Source organism: Protopterus annectens, chromosome 13.part0 (genome assembly GCF_019279795.1).
Source record: "Protopterus annectens isolate FY-2018-M chromosome 13.part0, PAN1.0, whole genome shotgun sequence".
Taxonomy (NCBI): Eukaryota; Metazoa; Chordata; order Ceratodontiformes; family Protopteridae; genus Protopterus; species Protopterus annectens.
The window spans coordinates 1272682153-1272698586 of NC_056747.1; the positions used below are offsets into that span (position 1 = coordinate 1272682153).

The 16434-nt window shown below is 39.0% G+C and overlaps 1 protein-coding gene across 2 annotated transcripts in view; it reads left to right on the plus strand.

Annotated features, from left to right (window-relative positions):
- The window catches only part of SRCIN1 (SRC kinase signaling inhibitor 1), a 2370959-nt gene that overhangs the window by 46396 nt on the left and 2308129 nt on the right, over positions 1–16434 (plus strand). The gene's annotated exons all lie outside the window — the stretch shown is intronic.

A 16434-nucleotide genomic window follows, 5' to 3' on the forward strand; every position in this document is an offset into this window, starting at 1 on the left:
GAAATGTTGCTTAAGGTTTTTTGAATGTTTCTACAGCTGCAAGGTTTTCAACATCTATAGGCAGTTGATTCAATATGGCAATTTCTAATCTTGAGAAGGTTTTTCCATCCCAATGAGGCAAAGGATTTTATTCCTGAATGTTTCTGGTTGCAAGAAAGGAAGGCACGTGGATACTTATTTTGGAACTTTCAAAGCTGAACACCTTTTTTGTCCCAAAGCTCAAGATTTTCAGTTTACAAGTTATTTTCCTCCCCTGTTTCCCAAGGCCTTTCTAGTCACCCTAGACCTCCATGATGCCTACCTGCATGTCCAAATTCATAAAAACTATAGGCATTACCTACCTACAATTATTTGTACCGGGAGTGTACTTTCCGTTTATATCTTTTCTTTTTGGTCTTTCCACCACTCCAAGAGTTTTCATAAAGTGCTTTGCATCAGTCCTAGCCTTCAGATATCTAGACTTCCATATTTTCCCATATTTGGACAATCACCCCATCTTAGCTCCCTACCTCCAAGACACCCTAACAGTTCCTTTTTGAAGAGTGTGGGCATGAAACCAAATCCACAAAAATTCTTATTTAACCCCGCTCTCACAGATTAGTGTTTAAGGGTGTCTCCTAGACAGCTCTCTAGCCATTGCTTATCTTCCTCCAGATGAAGGTTCATTTTTTCAGCTTCAGTTCTCGAATCTAGTCCATGCAAATGTGTTTACAGTAACAGGATTCTTCATAATTTTGGTTTACATGGTATACTCCATCCTAATTGTACCAATTGTCAGTGGCACAACAGGTAACGCACTCACCTTTGGTCCAAAAGGCTGCTGGTTGAAGATGGATAGCTGACACTACAGTACAGTATAATTGGGGGTGTGCCATCCTTTGGATGAGATGTTAAACCAAGATCCCATCCACCTGAGTTGGTAGTAACTCAACGGGATGTAAAAGATCCCATGCCATGTATCAAAATGAAAATGGGAAAGTGCCCCAGTGCAGCTGCCAAATTTCCCCTAGTAGTATAAATACCACCTCGGGTCTCCCCTGAAAAGGTAGTACTAGTAGGACTAATCCAATCATCAAAAAAACAAATGAATAAATAAAGGTGACAAAAGTCCAGTGGTACCTCAAGTTCGGTTTGGTCCAGAATCTTGATCTGTTACCCTTTCAAATTTCATAGCTCAACTTCATAGAGAAGGGACTGCTATGGTGAGCCCGCCAGGTCTTGCTAAGTCCAGGTCTCACTTGTTCTCTCTTTCCTCCTGCTCCATCACAAATGAGAGATGCTTTGCAATTTGCACTGGGGAGGAGTATCTCAAGGCATCAAGGCTCAGGGCATGCGGCAGCCTCATTTCAGAAATAATCATACAAATCACAAAGAACTGATGCCGTTAACAACAGGTCATAAACTCTAAATCAGCTATGGAGTCCTGGATAATAACAGCCAACACCACAGTGGTGTGAAATATAAACAAATATGGGAGGACAAAGTCGTACCCCCTGTGCATGCCTGCCATGATTGCCTCAGAACTGGCAGTCCTGAACAATCTTACTTTGATGGCCACACAGATTTCATCAGAGCAGAACACAAATGTAGGCACTTTGAGAAGATCCAAGACAGATCCTCATGACTGGGTGCTAAACCCAGAGGCCTTCCAGGAGATTGCCCACCTGTGGGGAACTCTCCATGTAGGTTTGTTTGCCATAGATAATTGAACCAGTTCAGTTTCAGGTTACCTTTCAAAAAGACCTGCTAACAGATGCATTTTGCTTTTTTATGGATAACAATTTTCCTTTATGCCCACCCTTCCTCTGATATCCAAGTCCTTCCAAAACTAAAGATAGACATGACAAAAAATATTCTGGTGACTTCCTTTTGGCTCATACAACAGTGGCTCTCCTTTGTCATGAATCCTGGCAGGGGCAACTGCAAAAACACTTCTCAAGAGAACAAATTTATTGATACTGGACAATGGATCCCTAAACTGTGCCATCAGCTGACAGAAGTGATGATGGGATTTGGATCCCATTTACACACCTTTTTTTCTGTGGACATGAAGCATGTATTAAAGGAGGCGAGAAAATCTGCTACTAGAATATCATACGTAGCCAAACAGAAACAATTTTCTAGTTGCTCAATGCAGGTGTAGCATACACTTCTTTAAAGGTACACCTTTCAGGTATTTCTGTTTGTTTGCCTTTGGAACCTCTTTTTTCCGTATTCCAAGTTATACAATTTTTGAAAAGGGTTCTATATTAGATCACCTGGAAAATAAGTGTAACTTCCTTGGGATCTTAATTATGTATTAAAACAATTCTCTCTTCCCTTCTTTTGAACCTTCAGTGAGTTTTTCTTTAAAATTTCCCACATGGAAGACCATTTTGCTTATTGTTTTGATTTCAGCCAGATCGATATCTGAATTTCAGGTCCTAATGTCTATGCAATCTTTTCTGATTTTCCATAAGACCGGTTACAGTCTTAGACCCAGCCTTTCTTTTATGCCAAAGGTTGCTTCTGAGTTTACCTTAAATTAGACCATGTATCCCCCTTTGTTCTATCCTGAACCTAAAAACAGAGGAAAAAGATTGTTAGGTAGTTTGTATTTTCACGAACAGATGAGATTTTACCTGGACAGGACTACATTAAAAATCTTTTCTCCTTTGATGGGAAAAAGAAAGGAACACCAATATCTCAACAAGCCATTTCTAGACGGCTGTCTCAGGCAAGTCATACCTATACACTGATTTTTATATATACTCACTGGTGATCTCAATGCACTAAATTTAAATTGGGGTGACTCCTTTGTTAGATTTGGAGCCTTGGACGAACTTGGGAATTTAGCTACTCTCATACTGTTAAGAAACCAACTAGGAAGGATATAATTCTTAATATTGTTTAGGTGAAATATACTGATAAATTAATGGACTGTACCACGGAAACCAGACTTTTTCGTTCTGACCTCTCAAGTGTGTCTTACAAATTTTTGTGCAGTTTGACAGTAGGACTACAGGAGGAGAAAGGATACAAGAAAATCTTTTACAGTAAAAACTGTGTAAAACCTTCGAAAAAAATGGACTGCTTAAAAATGGGAAGAGGTTACGTTGTCTAAAAGTGTAGAGGCTATATGGGAGATTTTTATAACTATCTCAATCTTCTGATTGAGAAGTATATTCCCCAGAGTTTGAATAAACCTAATAGCTGCAAAAACCTATGATGGACAAGAACGTTAGAGAAAGAACTACTACTTGAAGCAGTTTAAGAAAGAAGTCATAAATGAAATATAAGGCAAGGAAACTCATGATCGACAATAGAAATAAACATGAAAATAATTTGGCAATATGTACTACAGATACTGGAAAGCATGTTTAAGCATTTGAGACAATATAAAAATGATAGTCCAGTTAAAGAGCCTACTTTACAGGCAAAACTTTTCTAAACAAAGTTCACACACTATCTTGGAAATTGCTGTAGAGATGTTGAGGATGGTTTTGGCATCCGACTGATACTTGCATAATAATTACTAAACGTATAATATCTATATTTATTTATTTATTTTATTTATTTTACATTTGTTGACCGGGATAGTCTAACTGGATATAAGTCCATTTTCAGTGGAGGCCCGCGGAGAGAAGGTCCAAATAAAGAGAAAATAGCAACATTCATACAATGGATAGTAAGACCAGAGATGCAAATTGTTACATACAGTACTGTACTGTACAATCTATAGTAAGACCAGGGCTGGAAGTAGTTGCATGTAGCATTGTACTGAGGTTACTAAAACGTTTAAAGAAAGAAAGTAGTTTTTGTAGATATATGTCTATACAGCTGATAGCTTGCTAAGCGAGTTTATACCCCGTAATGCTTCCCTGTAAAGACTAAGTCAAGACAGACTTCAGTAGCTTACAGATCATATTTTCTGAGGTTCATGAAGGAAGGTAAACTGAAAACAGCGGTAGTAAGGTAAGCAAGCAGTGAACATAGCGATAGGAATTAGTCTGGGTTAGTGCAAGAGCATAGCCAGTGAGAATTAAGGTAAACTTTAAGTTGCTTTTTGAAAAGTAGTGTTGAGGGTAGAGATGAGAGTTCACTAGGAAGCAAGTTCCAAGTTTTCCCCACGGTGTTGGAAAACCACGAGTCTCCTGCCTGACTGTTGGGTTTATGAATGGCTACTAGTGATTTTGTTGCAGAGCGTAGGGTTGAAAGATTTTTGTAGGGGGTGATTAGACTAGTGAATATTGGAGTATTGCTAGGATGATGAAGGATCTTGTGGGCAATAATAAGTTGTTGAAACTGAAGCTGATTATAAAGTTCCATCCAACCTAGCTGTTTTAGATTGTGACAATGGTGGGTTCAAAATGGGGAGCCTGTGGCAAATCTGGCAATATTGTTATAGGAGGTTGCCAGTTTGTTGAGGTTAGTTTTGGATAGATTGGTATAAATGGGTGAGGCATAGAGGAGGGTGGAGATAAGATGGGTGTGGGCAATAGTAGTTTTAGCTGTTGGAGTAAGGAAGGGTTTAATCCTATAGTGGGAGCCTAGTTTTCTATTTACTGTTTTTATTGTAGAGTTTATGTGTGTGTCAAAGTTAAGGCTGTGGTCAATTGTAACTCCTAAGTTTTGTGGTTGGGTCAGGAGATATGACTGTACCATTATTTGAAGAAATTGTGAAGCTTATTGGGGGTGACTTTTGCATTGGAGGGAAGAGTAATAGCTTTGTTTTTGGGGGGGTTCAGGAGGAGGCAGCATTGTAGGAACCAGTTTTCCACTTTATTAAATACTTCTTGGGTAAGGGAGTGGAGTTCGGGTACAGAAGTAGTGGAGCATATCAATGTTGAGTCATCTGCATATTGTATGCAGGTAGCTAGAGGAATATTTTCATTAAGATCGTTGATAAATATTGAAAATAGGAGAGGGCCGAGAATAGATCCTTGAGGGATGCCAAGGGTAACAGGGAGATTTGTGGATAGATTGTTATCCCAGAGCACAGCCTGTTGCCTGCTTTCTAGGTAGGACTTAAACCAAAGTAGTGCTTGTGTGTCAAGGGAGAAGGATTTAAGTAAGGTTAAAAGTAGCTGATGGTTAACTATGTCGAAGGCTTTTGAGAGGTCAATAAACAGTTCTGAGGTTAGAGTATTGTTATTACGATTTTTGTTGATACAGTCAGAGAAGTATAAGAGGGCTGTGGTGGTGCTATGGAATGGTCTAAAGCCGTGCTGACAGCTAGCTAGTAAATCATTTTGGAGTAGGTGATCTAGTATTTGTCTGTGGATTCATTTTTCCATGATGTTTGCTACAGGAGAGAGTAAGGCTATTGGGCGATAGTTTAAGAGTTCTGTTGAGTTACCACCTTTGTGTCTTGGGATAATATGGGAAATTTTCCAGATAGAAGGGATGGTTCCTTCTGTGATGGTTCTGTTAATTTGGAAGGAAATGGGATATGCTATAACTTTGGCAGCTAGTTGCAGATATTCAGCTGGAAGATGATCAGCTGAGGGGGTGCATGGTTTGAGTTTATGAAGTAGGGAGAAAATGAGGGATGTTGGGACAGGTTGTAAATGAAATGAGAGAGGTAAGCTAGTTGTGGTGGAAGGCAGGTTTGTGCTGACAGGGGGTAGGGAATTAGCTAGAAATTGGACAGCTTCGGTAAAGAAAGTATTAAAGGCATTTGCAATGAGTTTGGGATTGTCATGGGTGGTGCCAGATGGGGTTGGTGTTTTGGAGTGTCCTGGATGGAGGAGTCTATTTATTCCTGTCCAGAACATTTGAGGTTTATGTTGGTGAGTAATCTGAAGTTGAGAGTAGAAGTTTTTTTGTCAAGAAGTATTCATTTTTTTTGTAGCATTTCTCTATCTGACACACTAAATCAGTTTTGAAAGCTATAAATCCTGGAATGCCTGCAGAGATATTTTATCTTGCTCTTTCTAGAGCTTTTGATACTGTACAGCGTAATGAGATTGTGACACTTAGGCAAAAGAATATATATATATATATATATATATATATATATATATATATATATATACGTGTTTAAGTGAAAAGATGAGGAAACTGGCTTAGTAAGAGACAATGTAGAATTAAGAGGTAACTAAAGTCCCTGATTCTACTGGAATCATTACTAGTGTCCCTCAAGGGTCTGTTCAGGGCCCAGTGCTATTTTCTATTGTTATGTCCAGTTTCTGTCAGTCAAATAAGATCTGAATAAACAAATATGCAGATGATACTAAAAATGGCATAATAATTATTTCTGTCAAAAAGCATTATGTTATACAAGGATATTTGCACAGTCTGGTTTCTTGGATTTCAACTAATAAAATTAAGTTTAATGTGAATAAAACTAGTGTTATCCATTATGGGCCATCTAAAAGCATACCCCTATGCAATACATGATATTATCTTACATATAGCAGACACAATGCAAGACCTGGGAATTAAAATAGGCAAACACTTCAATTTTCTTCCACATTCAATGGATGTTGTAAGGAGATGTTACTGTGAAATTAAGAAAGTTTATGTGTGAACAGGACCAAATAACTGAACAACTGTGCATAAACCCTTCACTCTAAATGAGACTTCAGAAGTAAGCCAAACATTTATTAAGAAAATAGCACCACTCAGTTTAGCTTTTTTGTCCCAATGTTGAACAGGGACAAGGATTACAGCCCTTTGCATGAATAATTATCTGATTCCTCAATCCTTTTTAGCACCAAGTATATGTAATAAAATATTTCATGGAGACAGAGTTGTTCTGGTTAGTTATAGCATGCAGCAGTAACTGAAACGCAGGTTAGCATATCACAGACACACACACACACACACACACACACACACACACACACACACACACACACACACACACACACACACACACACACACACACACACACACACACACACACACACACACACACACACACACACATTCAGTCCTACACACAGAAAAGATGTTTCAGATGCCAGTTCCAAGGTGCAGAGAGATGGAACTCTGACAAACCTAAATCAGTGAGTGGCCTAGGTGCCCAAGGAGCTGAAGAATGGGAAGAAATTGCTATGCCGGCTCTCCTGCTCTGGAAGAGAGGGGTTTCTGCCCAAGAGAAAGGCACATCCCTGGTGATGCAGATGGTGCCATCATCACAAAGCAGATTGCCATTAATTTTCCCATTTGAGGGGGAGGCCAGTGCTAACTACCACTATGTGTGCTGGTTTGCATGATGTCATTAGCTCTGCCCATTCAGGGCATACCAAACAAATCCCCTGGAATGTAGGGTCAGTAGATCTGATGCAGGAGGGGCCTTAGGTCAACTGGTGCCCAAGGCTAAAGGGCTCCACAGCGCCCCCCACCACACCACCTGATGCCCCCATCCTGGTCTCCTTACACCAAATAAATACTGGAAAAGTGCCCCTGCTAGAGCAGTGCCCTAGGCAGCCGCCTAGTTGGTCTATGTCTAAGGCTGGCTATGATCTGATGCTGACAGCTTCCCTTCCCTTCCCTGACCATCGCTGGTGTGATCCCAGTCCTAGCAGACAGTACCAGGAACACTTACATTGAAGGACAACAGGAGATTTTAGCATATGCAAAAGTTGTGCAACCCAGTTTGGTATACTTCTGTAATCTTTGCAATGTCATTTGCAAATCCTTTGCTTGTACTTTTCTGCCAAAGTATCCAGCAACATTCCCACGTCCCTGATTAACAAAAAATAAAGAAATAAATACAATGATATAGCTTGCAGCTGTTTGTAAACTAGGGGATGCAAATAAGAACAAAAGAATTAAAAGATACTTTCTGACAGTTGTGAATATCACCAGTTCATCTACCTTCATTTCTTTGGAAAACTAGATCCACTGGCAGAAACATATGCAGACACAATGGGAACATGAAAACTCTACCAGAAAGCACTACAGGCAGATATCAACACAGGAAAATCAAGTACTATGAGGAAGCAACACTAACTTTGCACTACCTTTTCATGTCATACAACTGACAGGGTGAAACAGATGTTAACATTGCTGATTCTTTGCACTTGGTTCTGCTGTTTAGCTCTAGGCAGGGGTGCCTTTTGCAACGAGTCTCCATGTCTGTCCTGTGTCTTCTAAGGTTTTCCCAGCATGCCTCACTTTCCTCTTACATCCTAAAGACATGCTATTTCAATTGGTCATCTTTAAAATTGGCATTTAGTCTATGTGCGCGCGCGCGTGTGTGTGTGTGTGTGTGTGTGTGTGTGTGTGTGTGTGTGCGCGTGTGTGTGTGTGTGTGTGTGTGTGTGTGTGTGTGTGTGTGTGTGTGCGTGTGTGTGTGTGTGTGTGGTGTGTGTGTAGGTGCATATGAATGTGTGCACGTGTGAGTGTGTGTGTCTGTGTGTGTTTGTGTGCGTATCCAACAGTACTTTCTCAGTCTTGTACCCATTGAGTTCCATGATGGACTTCTGCTCTCCCACAAATCTGAAATGGATTCAGTGAGTAGTTGGTCAATAAATGAATGAATGACACGTGGACTGTATTCACATGTATCATATACGTTTCATATAAGACATTCTTACCATTACCTTGTTCAATGATTCTACTAAGGGTCCCCTGATTCCTTTCCCTGTAAAGTTTAATAACCAGTTTTTATTACTTTAATAAAATTACTTAAAGTATTCATAATTACAGGCAAACACTCAGATATACATTAATACAACTAAAAAAAAAAATATATATATATATATATATATATATATATATTTGTTAATCTATACCATACTGATGTTTATATGGATGTAATATTTCTTTCTGTGTGCTATTTTTTCTTTTATGAAGTTTTCTTGTATGTATTGCTGTTGGAGCTTTTCTCCCCGGGCCTCCACTGAAAATGGTCAGAAAGTCAGATTTTCCCGGTCAACAAATGTAAAATAAATAAAAAATAAATAAATAAAAAGACAGCTACATAAATTCTGAAAAAATCACTTTATTGTTCTTCCTGTGTCAGTTTGTAAAAACACAACATACAGTTATTGTCAAGTCAGATTTTGAACAGCTAGACAATGTGCATATTGCATGTATCTGGGGAATATATGCATACATTAGTTAGAATATGTTTATGATAGGAATGAGGGGGTGTGACAGCCGGTAAAATACGCTACAGGAGCAGAGAATGAATATTGTCAGTTATGTCTCGTTCGTTTTGAGTCACTCTGCATTACTTGTCTTTTGCTGTATTTTTTGCTTGGATTACAGGGAATGTATAAAAAAGAAAGCGAGTAACTGAGATATTGGACCTCACTGCCAATGACAGAACAAACATTACTGAGAATGACAAGTGAAATTAAAACAGATTTCATAGAAAGCCAGAACTGCCCACCGCTCCCACATTATAAAGCACCATGGACTATTTATGCAACATACTGCAGCATTAAGCTGCTTTTCCTTAAAACAGTATAAAAGTGAGCTTCGTGTGCAGTCCTGTATGGTCAGAGAAAGCCAAACGCAGTGACACGTTCTGTCCTACTTAGGACATATCCAGCTGTTTCTCTCTGCCTCATGTGCATCAGTCAACAGGCAGGGGGTCCCACTGTACTATGTTTCATCATTAGCAGCTTGAACTGTACTCCCACATAGTATTTTAAAGTATTTATAGATTTCCGTTACTTCCCCTGTCCCTCCAGAGTATTCATAGTAATAACTATTTGTCATCTACAATGCTCAGAAAGTAAGCTGTTTCCTAAAGTAACCATACCTTGAATTTCAGTAGATATCGCACAGTTAAAATATAGATAGTTTAAAGCAATCCTCTAATAAACTACAATATATCTACTGACATACACATCTTATTTTAAAACTCTCCTTGACCCTCCTTTTTCCATATGTGTTTGTGCCTTTATCTCACCCCCATGTAATGTCCCTTTTCTTTGTACAATCACACTCCCTTTTATCTTCTCTGACTACACTTTCCTATTGTCTCTATGGTCTGTTTTTTTCTTGTACTGCTCTGTCTTCTCCAACTCTCCCTTCCTCATGCCCTCTGGTACATCCATATGACTCTTCTCTGTCCACTGCCTTCTCCTAACCCTTTTTGTACTGCAAAATGCTGACAGTGTATTGGTTCTCTTCTCTGCCTTTTCTGGAGATCATATATGCTTCTCTACATGCCGCAGCATCAGTCCAAAGAAGTGCTGCAGGATGTGTAAGGCTGATGCTTATGACATTCTTAGTGTGTCCTCTGTCACACGCTGATTGGTCATTGCAGCAAGAATTGTTAAAGCTGCATATTCCTTTGTGTCCACAGGAAGTGGCATTCCATGCATTCCCTCTTGTTTCCACGTGTGATCAAACATGCATACTAACTCCATTATGGTTTTCCTATTCACATTGTATGTAACAATATCCTGGTTGTGGAGTTATGGCACCTTAGGTGCTGGCAGTCCTGTCTACTCCGTGGTGAGTGACAACACACAACATTAAGGTCAGGGGTTCTAAACCTGCCAGTAGCACTTGTTGTGCCGCTACAGTTGTTGCTATTTTTCTTTTTTCTCTCCAAACATCTTTATTAAATTTTCACATATGACAAAGGCAATCTTACATTAATGTAAATGAAAAACATACAAAATCACACCGCTTTAGCTGCAGTTTACATCACAGACACCATCGAAACAACTGTAGTTGCAAATATTGTATATCACATATAATCTAACCAGTCATTGTCAGTTAAACAGTATACTCCTCATTCAAATCCTGCCTCTTAAACCCCGTTCCTGCTCTGCATATCCTGTATCATAATGCAAAGAAATCATCTTCCCAGTCAATCCAATCTGCTTACCCAGCATCTTCAACAGAGTGGTCTGCAGGGTATCCCTAAAGTCTCTTAGCTCATTACACTCCCAAAAAATATGTTCCCAGCTACCTCTTTCTTGTCCATCACACCTCCAACATTTTCTATCCACCTGAGGAAAAATTCTTTGGAGTCTACTTGGGGTATAAAAATACCTATGTAAACACTTCCAGGCAAAGATCCTAAATCTTCTAGACTTTGTTGCATATTTGGGAAATATGCATATTTCCCGCCATTGTCTCTTTGAGAACTGTTTATCCAATCTCTCTTCCAACTCCTTTCTAAGCTCCTCTGATTGATTCTTATAATTATCAAGCAATATTTATATGCTTTAGTAATTATTCCTTTTTTAATGGCAGCTTTTGTTCTAAATTCTATTAAAACCTCTAACAGTGCTGGTCTTTCATTTAGGAGACCCCTATTTCTTTCTTTTTGCCCATACTCTGATATCAGTCCTTGATAGGGAAGGCAATCTCCAACCTGCAGTCCAAACAAATTATTGGCCTCTTCCCATTCTATTACCTTTACCTCTCTAGTTATTTGCTCCCAATACCTTGGTTGCTTTGCCAGTTTTTTCCAATAAATTCCGGCCACCTCTTGCCTATGCCACAGTCATCCCTATTGGCAAAATCTTTTTTCTCCATTCTTGTGCTGGCTTGGTTATTAGAATATTCCCTGCTATTTCATGAATATAATACTCTATATGATTTTTGGTTGTTCTCCTTAAGAGTCTGCATCCAAAATGCCAATCTCTCCTTATTTCTTGAGCTTCCTCCCCATGTCAGCATCATTCCTTTCCACTTTGAATTATAGTTTTCTGCTTGTGCTATGTATAAGAGCCTTAACTGTGTTGCTCTAAAATACCCACTCAAATTAGGTAATCCTAGTCCGCTTTGTTCTATTGATAGAATCAGCTTATCCCACTTGACCCTTACTGTCTTCCCTTCCCAGATAAAATCCTTCAGCTCTTTTTTAATTACTATACACAGCTTCTCCAGTTGATAAAAAGTATGCCTAACCTGTGTATAAGACTAAAGGGACTAAAAACATTTTAATGGCTTGTTTCTTAGTATCTATATATATATATATATATATATATATATATATATATATATATATATATATATATATATATAAAAAAACTTCCAGTTTCCCAATTTTTGTATTATCTTCTGTTTAGTCTCTTCCCACATATCCTTAGCTGCCACTACAGAGTCATTTCTAATCCATACTCCTAAACACTTCATTTTATCATGCCCTCATAAATATGGATATTGTTGGGCCAGTTCATGTGTGGGTACATAATTTACCACTTTTGCCTTTGTTTTAGCTTCATTAATTTTGTATCCCGAGAAGATTTGAAACTGCCTTAAAATGTTCTACAACACTGCAATATCCCTTTCTGTTTTTGTCATGTATAAAATAATATAATCTGCAAATACAGCCAACTTTTCCTGGCTGCCATACCAATTATATCCCTGTATTTCTGAGTCCCTTATTTTCTTTGCTAATGGTTCTAAATATAATGCAGACAACAAAGGGGAAAGTGGACACCCCTGCCTGGTTCCTCTACTCAAGCAGAAATTATCAGAGAGGACCTTACCCATTTTATCTTATGCCTCTGATCCCTCATATATTCTTCTAATCAACTTCATAATTGTATTAGGAAAAGCAAATGCTTCCATTGCCCTGTTCATGAAATCCCAGTCTACTCTGTCAAATGATTTGTCTGCATCAAGACCCACCAATAAAAGTGGTACGTTCTTACATTCTGCTTCCCTCTGGATCATCAGTGTTAATATTGCCAAATGTTTCCCTCACCCTCCACAAAAACACATTGATCCATATCTATCAAATTTGGTATCACTTTTGCCATTCTTTTAGCCATTATAGACATAAACACTTTATAATGATGGTTTAGGATTGAAATTGGCCTGTATAAAGCTGGATCTGATGGATCTTTACCCTCTTTAGGTATTACAGCTATCACTGCTTTCTTCCAGGATGTTGGTACTTCTCCTCCTCTTAAAATACTGTTAAACAAAACCTTCCAGATCTTTATCAGTTTTTTTCCCTCCAAACTTCCACACAAATACCATCTGTTCCTGGGGACTTTCCTGTAGCTTGGTTATATGTAGCCATTTTTATCTCATCCCTTCCTATCCTAACTTAGTAATAGAGCCTCATCTACCTCTAACCTTGGCATATTTAATTCTTCCGTAAACATTTCCATTTGTAGCTTTTCTTGATTTCCATATTTCTCTGCTTTATACAAATTTTCATAAAATTTCTGAAATATTTCTAATACATCTACAGGGTCTGTTGTTATCTTCCTAAGCTTGGTGACAGCCCTTTCCACTTTTTATTGCCTGAGTTGTGCTAAAAGGTTTTGTGGTCTAGAATTATTATGAAAAACAGTTGCTTAACAGCATTTTTTCTAAACTTGTACATATTATCGAGGTAATCCCTTATATTATCGAGGTAATCCCTTATCTTCTGTTTAGCATTCTGCAGTTGCTCCATTTCTTGTTCTGAGAGACTCCCCCTAGTTTGCAATACTTTAACATTGTCAATTACTCTAAATAATTCTTGTTACTCTTTAACCACATTTCTCTTTCTTTTATTTGCAACCTAGTTTTAAACTCCACTTTAATTTCATCCCACTCCTTAGCAATGTTTTCAGAAGATGATTCTATCTTCTCTAGCAGATCCTGAATTAATTCCACAACCCACTCCTTAAATTCCTCTCTTTCCAACCGTTAGGTGGGAAGGTGCCAGTGTCTCATTTTTATTTCATTACCATGAGTTTTTATTTTAGTTATTACTGGTGCATGATCGGAAATAGTTATTGGGCGCATTTCAAGACCTTCAATTAAATGCACATGTTACTGTGAGATATAAAATCTATCTAGTTTAGCCCAGTTTTTATATCTCGGTGCGTAATATATAAATTCACTCCGTACTCCTAGTACTGAAGTCACATCTCCTGTGTCAAACATTTTCTTACATTTCTTCAAAAATCTACTCTCCTTTGTTATATTTTTCCTTGTAGGCCCCCCAGACACATCTTCCTGTTGCAAACCAAATTCCAGTCCCTCCCTATAACTAATATTCCTTGCTGAAAGCTGATTATTTGTCCCAGAATTTTCTTAAGCTCCATTACAGCAGTTTTAAGGGGGATGTAACTGCATGCCAGGGTAATTCTCCTCCCTAGCCAGTAGCCCCTTAGTACTGTGTATCTTCCATTATTATGTTTTTTCCCTTCTATCACTACTGGAGCTCCTCTTTTCCTTTGTCCCAGATATTCTGCTGAATAACCAGCCTGAAAACCTTTCCTTATCAAATTCACATGTTCAGTTCTTTACAGGTGTGTCTCCTGTAGCATAGCTATTTGCACTCTACATTTTTTAATAAAGTTCACCATTCTTTCTTTTTTATATTTATCTCTAAGACCATTCAGACTGAAAGACATTACAGAAAGCTTCATTTTCTTAAATAGTTATTATTAAAATCTTTTATATATACCGGCTCTTTTGCTAAATGTCTAGTTCCAGCTTTTATGTTACATGTATATACTGTTTGGCAGGTTGGTCTTTTATACAGTTGTTTCATGTCATATCCATTTGCGCCTATGTCACATCTTATATAACTTTTTGTTTTTTTGAAAGCCCTCAAACAGAATAAACAAACCCCTGAAAAAACCCTCCTAAAACCTATGAACTTAATAATAACACACAAAATTATGTACATCTTCAAATATTGGAGATTTTGCTTCATAGGTTCATAGGTTCATAGGTTCATAGGTAGGTACTAGGCTATCGGCCCAAGGGCCTACGTAAGCCTAGCCAACAAGGTTCCCTGGCTTACGCCACCCAAGAAAGTTATTTTCCTGTGCCACTGTCGAGCAGAGACACAGAAGTGATCCCCGGGGTGTATTTCCTATTTCCCATCCACTCATCAAGATTTTTCTTGAAGAGTGCTAATGAAGAACTTTGCTTGACATAGATGGGTAGCCTGTTCCAGAGTATGGGAAGTCTCTGGGATAGAAATCTATCCCTCCAGCATGTCCTGTTTATTGTGGTGACAAGGTTTAGGTCCCTAGAGCGTGTAGCTCGGAGGGATTGGGATTTCTTTAGGTATAGCATGTCCAACAGCTCTGGGTTTGACACAGCTTTATATGTTAGGCAGAGATCACCTCGGAGTAGGCGATATGCTACGGAGTAAAGCTGAAGTTTTTTGAGGCAGTCAGTGTAGGGCATTTGTTTGAGTCCAGTAATCCTCTTTGTGAGGTACTTCTGTGGCCTTTCCAGCTGCTGCAGATGTCTTGTGAGGTACATTCCAAAAGGGGTGTTGTACTCTATAATGGGTCTAATGAGTGTCGAGTAGAGGGGAACAATGACCTCATTTTTCCTGGATGAGAACCCTTTTATGATGAGTCGTGCCACGTAGAAGGACTTCCTGACTACTGTGGCGATGTGACTATCAAAGGAGAGATTACTGTCCACCTGGGTCCCAAGGTCTCTTATCACGCATTTGGTGTTAAGCAGATTGCTGCCTATGTGGTAGCTCATGGGTACAGAGTTTTTACCAAAGGGGATGACACTGCACTTTTTGGCATTGAGCTTGAGGCCATGGCTCTGACACCAGGCATCTGTCTCAGAGAGGCTCTTCTGTAGGATGTTCACATCATTTGGGGAATTGACTATGGCTCCTAGTTTGCAGTCATCTGCGAACTTCATTAGCCAGAGGCCTTCTGTGTTAGCCTGTACTTCAGAGAAGTAGATACCAAACAGGAGCAGTCCCAGGACGGAACCCTGTGGTACTCCACTTGTCACTAGTTTGAGGTCAGATTTGGAGTCTGCAACTTTTACAGTGTGGGTTCTGTCAGTGAGCCAGTTGGCAACCCATCTTGTGACGTAGGGATTTATGCCTAGTTTATTGAGTTTAGCTATAATTCCAGAATGGGGGATGGTGTTGAAAGCCTTGGTGAGGTCAAGATAGGCTGTGTGAACCACCTTACCCTCATCTACGGCTTTGGTGACTGCCTCAAAGACATCGATCAGGTTCAGGAGGCATGATCTGCCTTTCACAAACCCGAACTGGGTGGGATCCAGAGTTTGTAGGTTACCAATGTCTTTGTTTATGAGTTCCATGATGAAACTCCTAATAAGAGCATAGGTTCTGAGTTGATAGCTACACAAACAGGCTAAAGTTAACCAAAATAAAGGTTAGTCATTCCAAGACTCATGGTATAGCCTGTACTATTAGTAAGTGCTATTGTTTTTTGTATTTCTTTATAACTCTCCTAGTTGAGAAAACACTTGAATGATTTCAGTAAACACTTTCTCCAAGCCATTTCTCTTTATCAAATTGTCTTTTAGTGACATGCAAACCAGACACAAAACTACTAAGGGTACCTTGTTTATCAGAAAAAAAGCCTTACAATATTCAATATTCTTTTTCATTTACATGCTTTGTAATAAACGTTTTACTGGACAATGCCTAGAGTTTTTGCCCAGTCATTTCCTTATGCAAGCATTGGAAAAAAACACACAGATTTTTCTAGGCTGCGGTGGTGCAGCAGTAGCATCGTCACCTAACAGCAAGAGGTTCTCTCATTCGAATCTCGGCTGGAGAG